Consider the following 12,308-nt stretch of genomic DNA (forward strand, 5'->3'; position numbering starts at 1 on the left):
TGCAGGCACCTGAAAGTGAACTCAAGGGTCCCGGACTACTGAGGCCCCGAGGGTCAGGGGACATGTCCAGGGGTCCATCAAGTTCTGCCTCGGAGGTTTGTATATGGGGACCTCAGCTATCCCAGGTCTCCCAGACAACCTCCAAAGGCACCCCCTTTGGCCTCACCCCGCCCTCCTGCCGCCCCTCAGCCCCATGGACCCCGGCAGGCATGTTGGGAGGAATGTGGTCGTGTCTGGGGCTGCCTGACGCGTCCCATCTCCCCAGACAGGTCCTAACAGCCCCTGCTGGAGGCTCCAACGCTCCTCCTAGGATCAACTGCTCCCTGAAGGGGAGCGGAGCCTCCCTCTCCCCCCAGCCTAACCCAAAGCAGAAGTCAGGGAGCCGCCCTCCCCGCCCCCTGCCTCTGGGGCTTAGAAGACAACGCTGAGACAGACACTCGAGGCTGTGGGCTCCCCAAAACTGCCGTGCTGAGGACACTCAAGTATGTGAGTATGTGAGTAAGTGAGTGACCACCCCTGACAGAGACCCCTAATCTCCTTCCGGAGGATGGCCCCCCAGGCCCGGCCCAGCCCTTCCTCTTCCTCAGTGAGGGGCAGCAGGGATTTGGGCTGAAGGAGGAAGTCTTTGTTAGAAGATGTTGCAGTCGGCTGTGGGGTGGAGGGGGGGCGGTGCTCTCCAGAGAAGAATGCAGCATCCAGAGGGAGCCGGGGGGCACCAGTGGGTGCAGAGCCCAGCACCCACTTCCTCTGTGCCACCCACCACCCTGTCTCTCTTCACCACAGGGAACCACGGATAGAATCCCTGGAGCACGGGACACAGGAAAAGCTCTTCTTCCCTCTCATTTGATTCAGTGGAACCCAAAAGAGTCTCCCTCCTTGCCCCTCTCCAAGGGGAATCCAAAAGACAAAGAGGGTAGGGAAGCCATGACATATAAATTCACGCACACCATCTAGGAAGTGACCTTTGCCAGCCCCCTCCCTACCTCCATGGACCCTGGAATCCCAGCATGGGAATCAAGTCTGATCTCCTCCTTCACCCAGGACTAGACCTTGGCTCACATCCTAAGGCCAGTCCCCTTCCCCCTGCACACAGGGATCTAGATGCAAGTAGCCCAGCCCGGTGTTCCTGACATTTTGAAGAGAGGCAGCTTTCGGGGGCAGCCGTGGCTAATGTGATGGGGGGTTGTCTGTTGGAGCTGGGGTACCCCCCCCCACCTCCGGAGTCCCAGGCAGGCTTTGTGTGGCATGTCAGGAGCCTGGGGCGGTGCCTCTTGTGGTTGGTGAGTATCCCGGCACCAGCCTGTGGTAGGGCGGACCAATGCCAATCCAAACTGGTGAAGGGGCAGGGCGAGGCAGCCCCCACAGAGCTCACACTGCGTGCTGAGGACCCGGCTGGGCACAGGGGATGGGATCCTAAGGAAGGAGGGGACCTAGGGACAGCCCAGTCTGAGGAGGGAGGCTCAGCCCCTGCTCTCAGAGCCCGGTCTAATGGAAGAGACTGTCTCTTTTGAAGCCCCTAGCCTGAAAGGAAAGAGAGGCTACACATCAGAATTACTGAAGATATGAACAAACATAAGAAAAGTGCAATTCGTGTGTATTCATTTCCTGGGGCTGCAGAAGTAAATTATCACAAACCTGGTGGTTAAAAACAACTGAAAATCTTCTCTCACCGTTCTGGAGGCGTGAAGTCTAAAATTAAGATGCCACGCTCCCTATGGATGTGCTGGGAGAGAATCCTTCCTTGCCTCTGCCAGCTTCTGGCGGCCCCATGCATTCCTTGGTTTGTGGCAACAAAACTCCAGTCTCTGCCTCTGTCTTTACGTGGCCAGCATCTCTGTGTCTCCATGTGTTCTTTTCTATCTAAGGACACTCATTGGATTTAGCGCCCACCCTAATCCAGTATGATCTTCTCTCAATTCTTACATCTGCAAAGACCCTATTTCCAAATCAGTTCACAGTCTGAGGTTCCGGGTGCACATGAATTTGAGCGGGACACTATTCAACCCACTACACCATGTAACAGACCCGTAACCATCCGTGTTGCAGAGGCAGTGGTGAAAACTTGTTGGAGGGATGGTTGTGATAAGATGTTTGCAGGGCCAGTCCAGACGGCTTCTGGGAGCAGCTCTAACTCAACATGTAAAAGTGCCAGGGAGGGAGCAGCAGGGAAGCACAGAATTCTCAGGTCTCTGATCCACACTCCCCATCACCCAGTTTCTCTGACTCCTTCACAAATAGACAATGGTTCTGGGAGAGAGCTCTTTTTTTTTTAACTTTTTATTTTGAAATAATTTTAAACTTTCAGAAAAAGTTGCAAAAATTGTACAGAGTCTATGTGTACCCTTCACCCAGCTTCCCCTAATATGAACAGATCACATAAACATTATACAACGATCAAAACCAACACATTAACGTTGACCCAATACTGTTAATTAACGACAGACTTGAATTTCACCAGGATTTCCACCAATGATCCTTTTTTGTTGCAGGATCCAATCCGGGATTCCACTCACTTGTTGTCATGTCTCCTGCAGTCTGTGACAGCCCCTCCTCGTCATTCCTTGTCTTTTAAGACCTTGACACTTTCGAATAGTACTGGTCGGTTATTTTGTAAAATATCCCTCGGTTGGGGTTTTTCGGATATTTTCTCAACATCAGATTGAGGTGATGCATTTTGGCAAGAAAAGCACAGAAGTGTCGTTGTGGTCTTCTCAGTGCATCATCTCAGGCATCCGTGTGTTGATGTGTCTTAGGGCTGGTGACATTAACCTTGTTCACTGGCTAAGGTGGGGTTTGCTAGGTTTCTCCACTGTAATATTATTTTTCTCACTGAAACTAATAAATACTTTGAGGAAGATACTTTGAGACTATGCAACTTATCCTGTTTCTCTTTAAACTTTCACCGACCGGTTTTTGAATCCATCAGTGGAGGGAAAGAGCTCTTGATGGCCACTGGCTCTAGAGCCTCATTTATCCAGACTTGAGGGACTGTGGCTTTTAGGAGACATTGGGGGAGTGGTCCAGGCCCAGGAAAGAACTCTTTCTTCCTCTCTTGTCCAGCCCCAAAGCCAGCCTGGGCCCTCTCAAACCATCTCTGTACCCTAAGGTATTCCCAGGCCTCTTCCCTTAAGAGATACCAAGTGTTTCTCTAACCACTGATGTCTAGAGTCTCTTCTTAGCCCCCCACCAGCCATGGGGGAAAGGAAGGGACAGTCAAGGTCCTCCCCATGTCACAGGTAGGAAGTCTGAGGTCCAGAGAGGTTCACAGTCAAGTAACCAGTTGGAGCCCTCCTTGCGATTCTCAGACCACCTTCCTCTCCAGGGTCTGCTGGCTGGGCTTCTCATCTCCTCCTGGCAGAGTCCTATGTCCCCTGCCCTTCCTTCCTCATCTCTCCACACTCTCCCCTGCCCAGACCCCTTCACTTTGCCCATCCCTCTCCCCAAGTCCCAGCCACCTGTGTACAGCAAGGGTTAAGTCTCCTAGAGCTGAGGGCTGTCACTTCTAAGAATGACAAGCTGGGACCTGAACTGACCTGGACCTGAGTGTCTGTCGCCAGAAATGCAGGGCTAGCACGGGGGCCAGGAGCAGGCTGGCAGGTAGGATTGCAGGCCCAGGAGGCAATCAGGAGCCTGGAACACCCGGGTGCCCTGTCCCCTAGAAAGCTCTACCACCCGCTGGTTTCCCAGGCCAGCCTGCCTGTCTGGGCCAAGCGTCCTGTGAGAACCTGCGCTGACACAACAGATAGGCTGATTCAAGTGTTTCCGTGTCCATGGGCCCGTCTGAGCCTGCCAGCTGCTAGAGCTGATAGAACAGAGACTGACCATCCCACGTTTTAGATGCAGAAGTTTCAGAGGTTGAGGAAATCCTCAAGTGTCCACAGCAAGGAAGCTTCTCAGCCAGGATTCAATCCCAGCTCTACCTGGGCTGTAAGCCTCACTTTTCAAAGACAGGTCCCCTCCCGCCAGAGGGTCCCCAAAAGTCTGAGCCAGAAAGGGCCTCAGGGGTCATCTAGACAAGTCTCTTAACTTTACAGATGGGGAAACCGAGGTCCAGAGAGGGGAAAGGTCATGTTCAAAGTCACACACCAGAACCTGCTTTGAAAGTGCCAAGTGTTTAACAATTGTTAGCCAGGAATCTGAGCTAGGCAGGGTGAGAATGGATAGGGTGAAAAGAGCTGTGCCTGCACCCCAGAATCACATTTGGGTTGTTAAGAACATTAACGGTTGGGTAACCAAAGGCCAGCAACAGATGGATTCACTAACCCTCTATTAGCTCCCTGTTCAAGTAAAATAAGGCTTAAGTTCTCCAGCCAATAACCCGTGATGCCCAGTGCAAACTGAGCTCCACCCCAGCAGCCCAGGTTTCTCACTAACCCCAACATCCCCACTCATCTCCCAGCCTCTGCCTGAATTTCCTCTTCTGTCTCCTCTTTCTGCCCAACTCTCACACTCTTTGAGGCCAAGCCTCAGTTCAACAGACAGATGTAATATATGATTTCTGTAGACTGTGTGGCATAAAGTAGATGCTCAGTGAAAGACAGACAGAAGAGAAAGAGAGAGGGGCAAGGAAGGGAGGAAGGGAGGAAAGGGAAGATGGTAAAGAAATGTGGAAGGATGGATGGATAAATGGATGGATGGATGGATGGATGGATGGATGGATGGATGGATTGGCAGGTGAGTGGGCAGATGGATGGATGGATGGAAGGATAATGGATGGATAAATAGAAAAATGGAAGGTGGATGGATGGTGGGTGGGTAGGCAGGTGGGCAGGGGGGTGAAGGATGGTTGGAACACAGAGAAACGGATGTCATCCCACCCATCCCAAGGTGGGCAAGCATCCTAGAGGAGTTTTTAACTTCGCTGAACCTTGACGATGAATAGGTGCTAAGCAAGCTAAGGAAGTGAGGAAGGACATCGCATTTGCTCAGGAAAGCACCTGAGCAAAGACACAGGCGTGAGACGTGGGTCTGTTGGAGAACGAAAGCACTTAAGCATTGCTGGAGCACGCTGCTGAAGGCTGGATCTGCCTGATGGAACTGAGAGCAGAGGCTGGGGGACGAAGGCTGTGCTAAGGAGGTCAGACTTGATCCTGACAACTCTGGAGGCACTGAAGGGTCCTAAGAAGGGCAATGACGCTGTCAGGTGCGTTTACAAGGGCTACTCTGGCGTCCCTGTGGAACATACTTTGGGAGAGGGGGAAGCGAAGGGAAAATGGGAAGGAAGATGCCGCTTGCCCTTAGCCAGATAAGGGACGGGTTTGGTGGACTTCTCTCTCAGGGAGTCCCACCCCCTCACCTCAGATCACCTGGATCTCCACTTTTTCAGCGCTCCCAGTACTTCTATGATCTGTGCACCCCCCCCATTATAGTTTACTACTGTGCCTTCGGGGGCCAGCCACAAAGTGTCTGTCTCATGTAGTAGGTGTTCAGGGTGTTAATTTACTGTAATTACTCTGGCCTGACAGGGGAGACACAGCCCTTATGCTTGGGGGCACCCAGTGTAATGGGGGAGGGCAAATGAGCCTAGAGCCTTCTCTGCTCCGTAGGCTGAGTGGAGCCCAGAACCAAGGAGCCGCCGGCGGGGGCGCGGGGGCGGGGGTGGGTAGCACACGGAAGCCTTCTTGGAAAGGTTTGACTCAGGTTTGAAAGAAGGAAGATTCCTGGATGGGTGGAGTGGGAGCCGGCATTCCCAGACAGGGGCGTGGCTGTGAGAACTCCAGCGCCAGCAACGTCAGCACCTGGGAATCACAAGAGCTGTGTCAGGAGCCTTGAGCGACAGGCCCTGGGAGAGGGTACGGGAGACCCTGCAAGAAAGGCAAGGCTTCCCAGCCGGAAGGAAAGGCAGTTCCAGCCTGAAGGGTAGAAAGAAAGGAGCAGTTTCCACCAGTCAAAGGTGGGGGACCAGGTTCAAGGCCGTGCAGCCCACCCCTCCCCCCAGGCTGAGACACGGAGGAGCCGGGGAGGGAGCAGGGCTTCCCAGGTGAGTCACACTTGGGGTTCCAGCCTGGGCTCCCTCACTGACCAGCTGTGTGATTTTGGACAAGTCACTGCAGCCCTCTGAGCCTGTTTCCTATCAAATGGGCAAAATTATAGTTCCTCCCTCGCAGGATTATTGAGAGGAGTAGATAATTCATGGCAAGTAGCCAGCACGGTGCATGGCACAGAGGAAATTTTTAGCTAAAAACTTATCTTAAACGAAGCCCTAGAGGTCAAGAGCGGGCAGGGGGTGAGCACAAATGGAAAACAGGTATCAAAATTCAAGCAAAGGCAGAGGCAAAGAACAAAGAGGAGTCCAGGAGAGCGCTGGGGCATCGGTGTGACAGGAGGAAGGAGGGCTCGGGAGAGCTGCTGAGGCCAGCAGGCCTCTGTGATGAACTGGTGAGTCTGCGAGGGCCTGGCCAGGGCGGAGTCGCTGGGAACTGGTAGATGCGGAAGCCCTGCCAAGGAAGAGTCAGCAGGACGGCTTGGGTGTGAGGGGAAAAGGCAGGGGCCCACATCCTGAGGTTGGAGGTCCAGCACCGTCCCCCTGCACCTCCCGCCCCCCACCTCCCCGCCCCCAGCCTGGGAGTGAGGGAGGTGGGGAAGCAGCAGCTCAGGGATTCCAGTGAGACCCCGAGACCAGGGAAGTCCCACCAGTCACGCGGCATTACCTGGTTCTCCAAGCAGCCCTGGCTGTCGGTGCAACGGGGGCAACATCTGTCTTCAGACACACACACATACCCATTTCTATGTCACTCACTTCCAAATGAGGGGACTGGGCAGCTTATGAGAAAAGACACATGTACAGCACAGCAAAGGAAACCATAAACAAAAGAAAAAGCACACAGGCTGGGAGAAAACATTTGCAAACGATGCAGCTGACAAGGGGTTAATTTCCAAAGTATACAGATAGTTCATACAGCTCAATATCAAAAATCAAACAACGCCATCAAAAAATGGGCATCATCAAAAAGTCTACAAATAATTAATGCTGGAGAGGGTGTGGAAGGGAACCCTCCTACAACGTTGGTGGGAATGAAAATCGATGCAGCCACTATGGAAAACAGTATGGAGGTTCCTTAAAAAACTAAAAATAGAGTTACCCATATGATCTAGCAATCCCACTCCTGGGCATATATCTGGAAAAAATGAAAACTCTATTTCGAAAGGATACATGCACCCCAATGTTCATAGCAGCAGTATTTACAATAGCCAAGACATGGTAGCAACCTAAGTGTCCATCAGCAGATGAATGGATAAAGAAGATGTGGTATACATACAATGGAATATTACTCAGCTATAAAAAGAATGAAGTAATGCCATTTGCAGCAACATAGATGGACCTAGAGATTATCACACTAAGTGAAGTAAGTCAGGCAGAGAAAGACAAATATTATATGATATCGTTTGTATGTGGGATCTAAAATATGATACAAATGAACTTATTTACAAAACAGAAACAGACTTACAGACATAGAAAACAAACTTATGGTTACCAAAGGGGAAAGAGGAGAGAGAGGGATAAATTAAGAGTATGAGATTAACAGATATATACTACTATATATAAAATAGATAAGCAACAAGGATTTACTGTACAGCACAGGGAACTATATTCAATATCTTGTAATATCCTATAATGGAAAAGAAGCTGAAAAAGAATATATGTGTGTATATATATATATATATATATATATATATATATATATATGTATAACTGAATCTACTTTGCTGTATACCTAAATATTGTAAATCAACTATAGTTCAATTTAAAAAAAGGAAAAAATTTATAACATAAAACTTACCTCATGTATAATAAAACTAAAAATATCCATTAAAGAAAAATAAATCAAGAATTAGATAATAGAGTATATTGATGAACATGTTTTGGTTGCAAAAGACAGAAACCCAAATTGAATTAGTTTCAAAAAGAGGCAATTCATTGATTCATCATTCTCTCTCTCTCTCTCTCTAATGCGCACACACACACACACACACAAGGCTGGAACCATGGCTGAAGGCAGTCCTAAACTCATCCTTAAGCCTCTTGGCTAGAGAGGATCAACTCGAATTTGAAAAAAACCCAGGGAAGGCCACCTGCATGGCCTGATGTGGCCAGTAGCCAGAATCCTATATGACCAACCCAGCAGGCATACTTGCCCCACAGCCCCACGCCCCAACCAAGGAGTAAAGGTCTAGTATCAGAAAAAGCGAGGGGCACAGATTTGGCGCCAACCTCTATGATCTAAGCAGCCACCCCAATTTGTGTCTGCTGCAAAAGGGAGGTGGTGGTGACTATAGGGAGGAGGCTGCTATACCTGACATCTAGCTCTGGGTTTCCCGGCAGCCAAGGCAAAAAAGGAAACATGATGAAATCTAAAACTCTCACTAACTGAAAAGGAGGCACATCTGACTGTCAAGAGAGATAAATATCTTCTAAGGTCTGAGGTCTGAGAAGAATCTGTCTTCATAGACTCTGAAGGACACTTAGAGCTTTCATTTCCTGAGCCCTGGGCTAGGCACTACCGCCGATATTCTCACTTAATCCTAAGCCTCTTGGGGAAGGTGTTACAGTGTCCATGTTATAGACTTAGAGAGGTAAAGGCAAGGAAGCTCCCTGGACCTCAGTCCCCAAGAGCTGAGCCCCTCCCAGCTGCCACTGAATGTGCAGCTGTCCCAAAGCTGCCAGGATGCTCCATAACGCCAACGCCGGGCAGCATCACAGCCTCCTGTCACCACCGAGCTCCGGTCACTTCTCCTAGGCACTTACTGGCCAGATTTGTCAGCAGCAGAGACTTTTGCCTGAGGACCTTCTCTGGCCACAAAAGCCCATTCTGCCAATGTACAGGACAGGCCAGAGTGCTGGCGGGGTGAGGGGGGGGGTTAATGCCACTCCCCCTGCCTGAGACTGATGGAATGGGAGGATAAATACCCCAGCTCCCTCGTCCTTTAGAAAGAACGCTGAGGTGGGAGTTCCCTGGTGGGATTAAGCTCCAGTTGTCCACAGTGTTCACTTGCTTGATAACACAGCCCTTATTAGCTTCCTTCCCCTCCCTGTCTCACTTCCCACTTCCTAATGGTGTTTCATGAGACATCACCCAAAACACTTCTTGCACTTGACATTTTTGTCTAAGTATCTGCTTCTAAAACCCAAACTGAGGCACCTGAGCTTTTGGGTTTTAACTATATGTGCCAGTGGTATGCTGGTAAATGTTCACCCACCAGATATCCAGGGAGAGGGGAGATATATACATTATACACAAATAATATATAATATATAATTTACTAATATATAATTATATAATTTTATAGTATATTGTACATATATTATATAGACTAATATATAATTATATAATTTTACAATATATTGTATATGTATTATATAATAATACAGAATATGTTACAAATTATAATAAATATGTAATTTTATAATGTATAACTATATATTACACATAATATATAGTTATATATCATATATTCTAATGTATCATTATTTATTATTATATTAATTACATATTATATTAATATATTCATGATATTATATAATTGTATATTATAAATATGTAATAGTCATAAATAATATATTATATATAATATAAATTCTATAAATTTATAATTAGTATATGTATAAATGATATATTTATAATCATATTTATAAATTTTATAAATATAAATATATAATCTATAAATTTTACTAATATAAGGGATGTCTAGCAGCAATTTACAAATAATAAGACGTACTCTTTAATTGTAGGTCCATAGAGTCAAATGATTCCCATAGGATGCTTTCACTGATTTTGCCAAACTCTTGCAATCTCTGGTTGCCGCTGATAATAAAGTGTTGTTCTGACATGAATGCTGGTTAAAGTTTGTGTTTACGTCAAGGGATAAGATAAAACTGAAACAGCAAAGGCCTAGGCCCTAACTTCAGTCATTTACCAATGATGTGAGTGACTCTTTGCTAAGTCAAATATCAGATTCCAAATACTGAAAGGATATTTTTTTGTATTTTTTGCTATTCAGAGGGCAATGGCTACAGACATGACACACTTTTCAGATTAATCTGCATTTTTTTAACATTTTTCTTCTTGAAACGTTAAAGCCTAGACTTTCTTAAGTCTGGACAATCACTAAAACACAACAAATCAAGCCCTGATTTGTAGCATGGGCCATTTCCATGGTGCTAATGCCCCACTGCCTTACCTAGAGGAGGAGGAGGGCGAGGGGAGGCAGCAGCCAAGACCGGGCTGCCCAGGGGCGCTTGGCCACAGGGGCGCTTGGCCACAGGGGCGCTTGGCCACGGGGGTGGGGGGGGTGGGGGGGCGCGGGTTGCAGAACCACACTGCACACACCAGCGGCACCTCTAGGAGAAAGGCAAAGGGTGCCCTTCCCCGCCTAGTAGCCGTAAATCAGCATCTCCTTTAAGGCCAGGGCTGCTCCTGATTGATCACCATAGCCCCCACTCTGTGCCCACCCTGAGCCCAGCACACCTGGCCCAGAGCAGCCTCTAAGTGGACATGGGCTGAGTTCACTGGACTCCTGCGAGAACTCGCCTTCTCTGCAAACCTGATCAAGTCAAACGAGACCAGTGTTCTGCTCATCTGGAAGAGCTACCCTAAAGTGGGATGGGTGGGGGGGGACACCGTTCTAACACCCCACCTACCAGTCACGTGCCCTTCAGCAAGTGGCTCAGCCTCCTTGAGCCTCAATTTCCTCACCTGTAAAATGGGACAAGTGCGGTACGGGGAGATAGCAAGGAGTCCTGGCAGAGAGCGGGCAGGGAGGAGGCGTTCGCTTCAGCCCAGCCTTAACAGGCAGGACACAGAGCCTGCCCCCAGCCTTGCTGCAAGAATCAAAGGAGGTAACAACAGGTCGGGCGGCTTTGAAAACTGTCCGAGAGAGAGAGAAGAAGCAAGCAAACATTTATTGGGGGCCTACTGTGTGCTTTGTCCACCTTTTGTCTCCTTTCATTCTTTCATGAACCCCTTCAGGTAGATGCCAACACCCTAAATTTACAGAAGAGGAAACTGAGACTCGGAGAGATGAAGAGATCAGCTCAAGGTCACGCTCCAAGTTCAACCCATGTGGTCCTCTTGCCTCCTTCCACTATTCCACACTACCTTCTGCAAGGGACTATGATCTCACTTTAAGCTTGTTTTATTTTTTCTTTTTGGTTGTCACTTTTGATTTGTATAGCCATATTATTATCTAAATACAAAGTGAATTTAAAAATCTATTATATGGTGTCACATGCCACAACATGGATGAACCTGGAGGACATCACACTAAGTGAAATAAGCCAGACACAGAAAGGACAAATACTGTGTGATTCCACTCATAGGAAGTACCTATAATAGTAAGACTCATAGAAACAGAAAGTAGAAAGCTGGCTACCAAGAGCTGGGAGGAGGGAGGAGAGAATTAGTGTTTGGGTGGGTATAGAGTTTCAACGTTGCAAGATGAAGTTCTAGAGATCTCTTGCACAACAAGGTGAATATATTTCACACTACTGAACTCTACACTTAAACTTTAAGATGGTTTTAATAATCTATCATACAGCTACATGCACCCCTATGTTCATAGCAGCACTATTCACAATAGCACAGACTTGGAAACAGCCTAAATGTCCATCAACAGATGAATGGATAAAGAAGATGTGGTACATATATATGATGGAATACTACTCAGCCATAAAAAAGAATGAAATAATGCCATTTGCAGGAACATGGATGGACCTAGAGATTATCACACTAAGTGAAGTAATTCAGAAAGAGAAAGACAAATACCATATGATATCACTTGTGTGTGGAATCTAAAATATGACACAAATGAACCTATCTATGAAACAGAAACAGACTCACAAATATAGAGAACAGATTGCTGTTGCCAAGGTGGAGGGGGTGAGGTAGAGGGATGGATTGGGAGTTTGGGATTAGCAGATGCAAACTGTTATATATAGAATGGATAAACAACAAGGTCCTACTATATAGCACAGGGAAATATAGTCAATATCCTGTGATAAACCATAATGGGAAAGAATATGAAAAAGAATGCTTATATATATGTATAAATGAATCACTTTACTGTACAGCAGAAATTAACCTAAAATTGAAAATCAACTATACTTCAATAAAATAACAAAAAAACTTTCATATAGCAATATAAAATTGACAGTCCAACAGGGAGGGGGAAGGGGTAAGCTGGGACGAAGTGAGAGAGTGGCATGGACATATATACACTGCCAAATGTAAAATAGATAGCTAGTGGGAAGCAACCGCATAGCACAGGGAGATCAGCTCTGTGCTTTGTGACCACCTAAAGGGGTGGGATAG

At 47.6% G+C, this 12,308-nt stretch overlaps 1 protein-coding gene and 1 long non-coding RNA gene across 7 annotated transcripts in view; one reads left to right on the forward strand and one right to left on the reverse strand.

Annotated features, from left to right (window-relative positions):
- The window catches only part of LOC309650753 (keratin, type I cytoskeletal 19), a 101,039-nt gene that overhangs the window by 58,357 nt on the left and 30,374 nt on the right, over nt 1-12,308 (reverse strand). The window lies entirely within an intron of this gene.
- LOC309650790 lies at nt 311-11,213 on the forward strand. Of its 6 annotated transcripts, none has more exons than XR_014257729.1 (5): nt 359-494; nt 784-913; nt 2,047-2,185; nt 2,490-6,378; nt 10,968-11,213. It is a non-coding gene; the product is annotated as an uncharacterized lncRNA (long non-coding RNA). The 6 variants fall into 6 exon arrangements; XR_014257730.1 differs by having other exon boundaries at nt 368-494; nt 2,490-5,143; XR_014257725.1 differs by lacking the exon at nt 10,968-11,213 and having other exon boundaries at nt 311-498; nt 2,490-2,859.

The sequence above is a fragment of the Balaenoptera physalus genome (genome assembly GCF_965194825.1).
Source record: "Balaenoptera physalus genome assembly, chromosome: 20".
Lineage (NCBI taxonomy): Eukaryota > Metazoa > Chordata > Mammalia > Artiodactyla > Balaenopteridae > Balaenoptera > Balaenoptera physalus.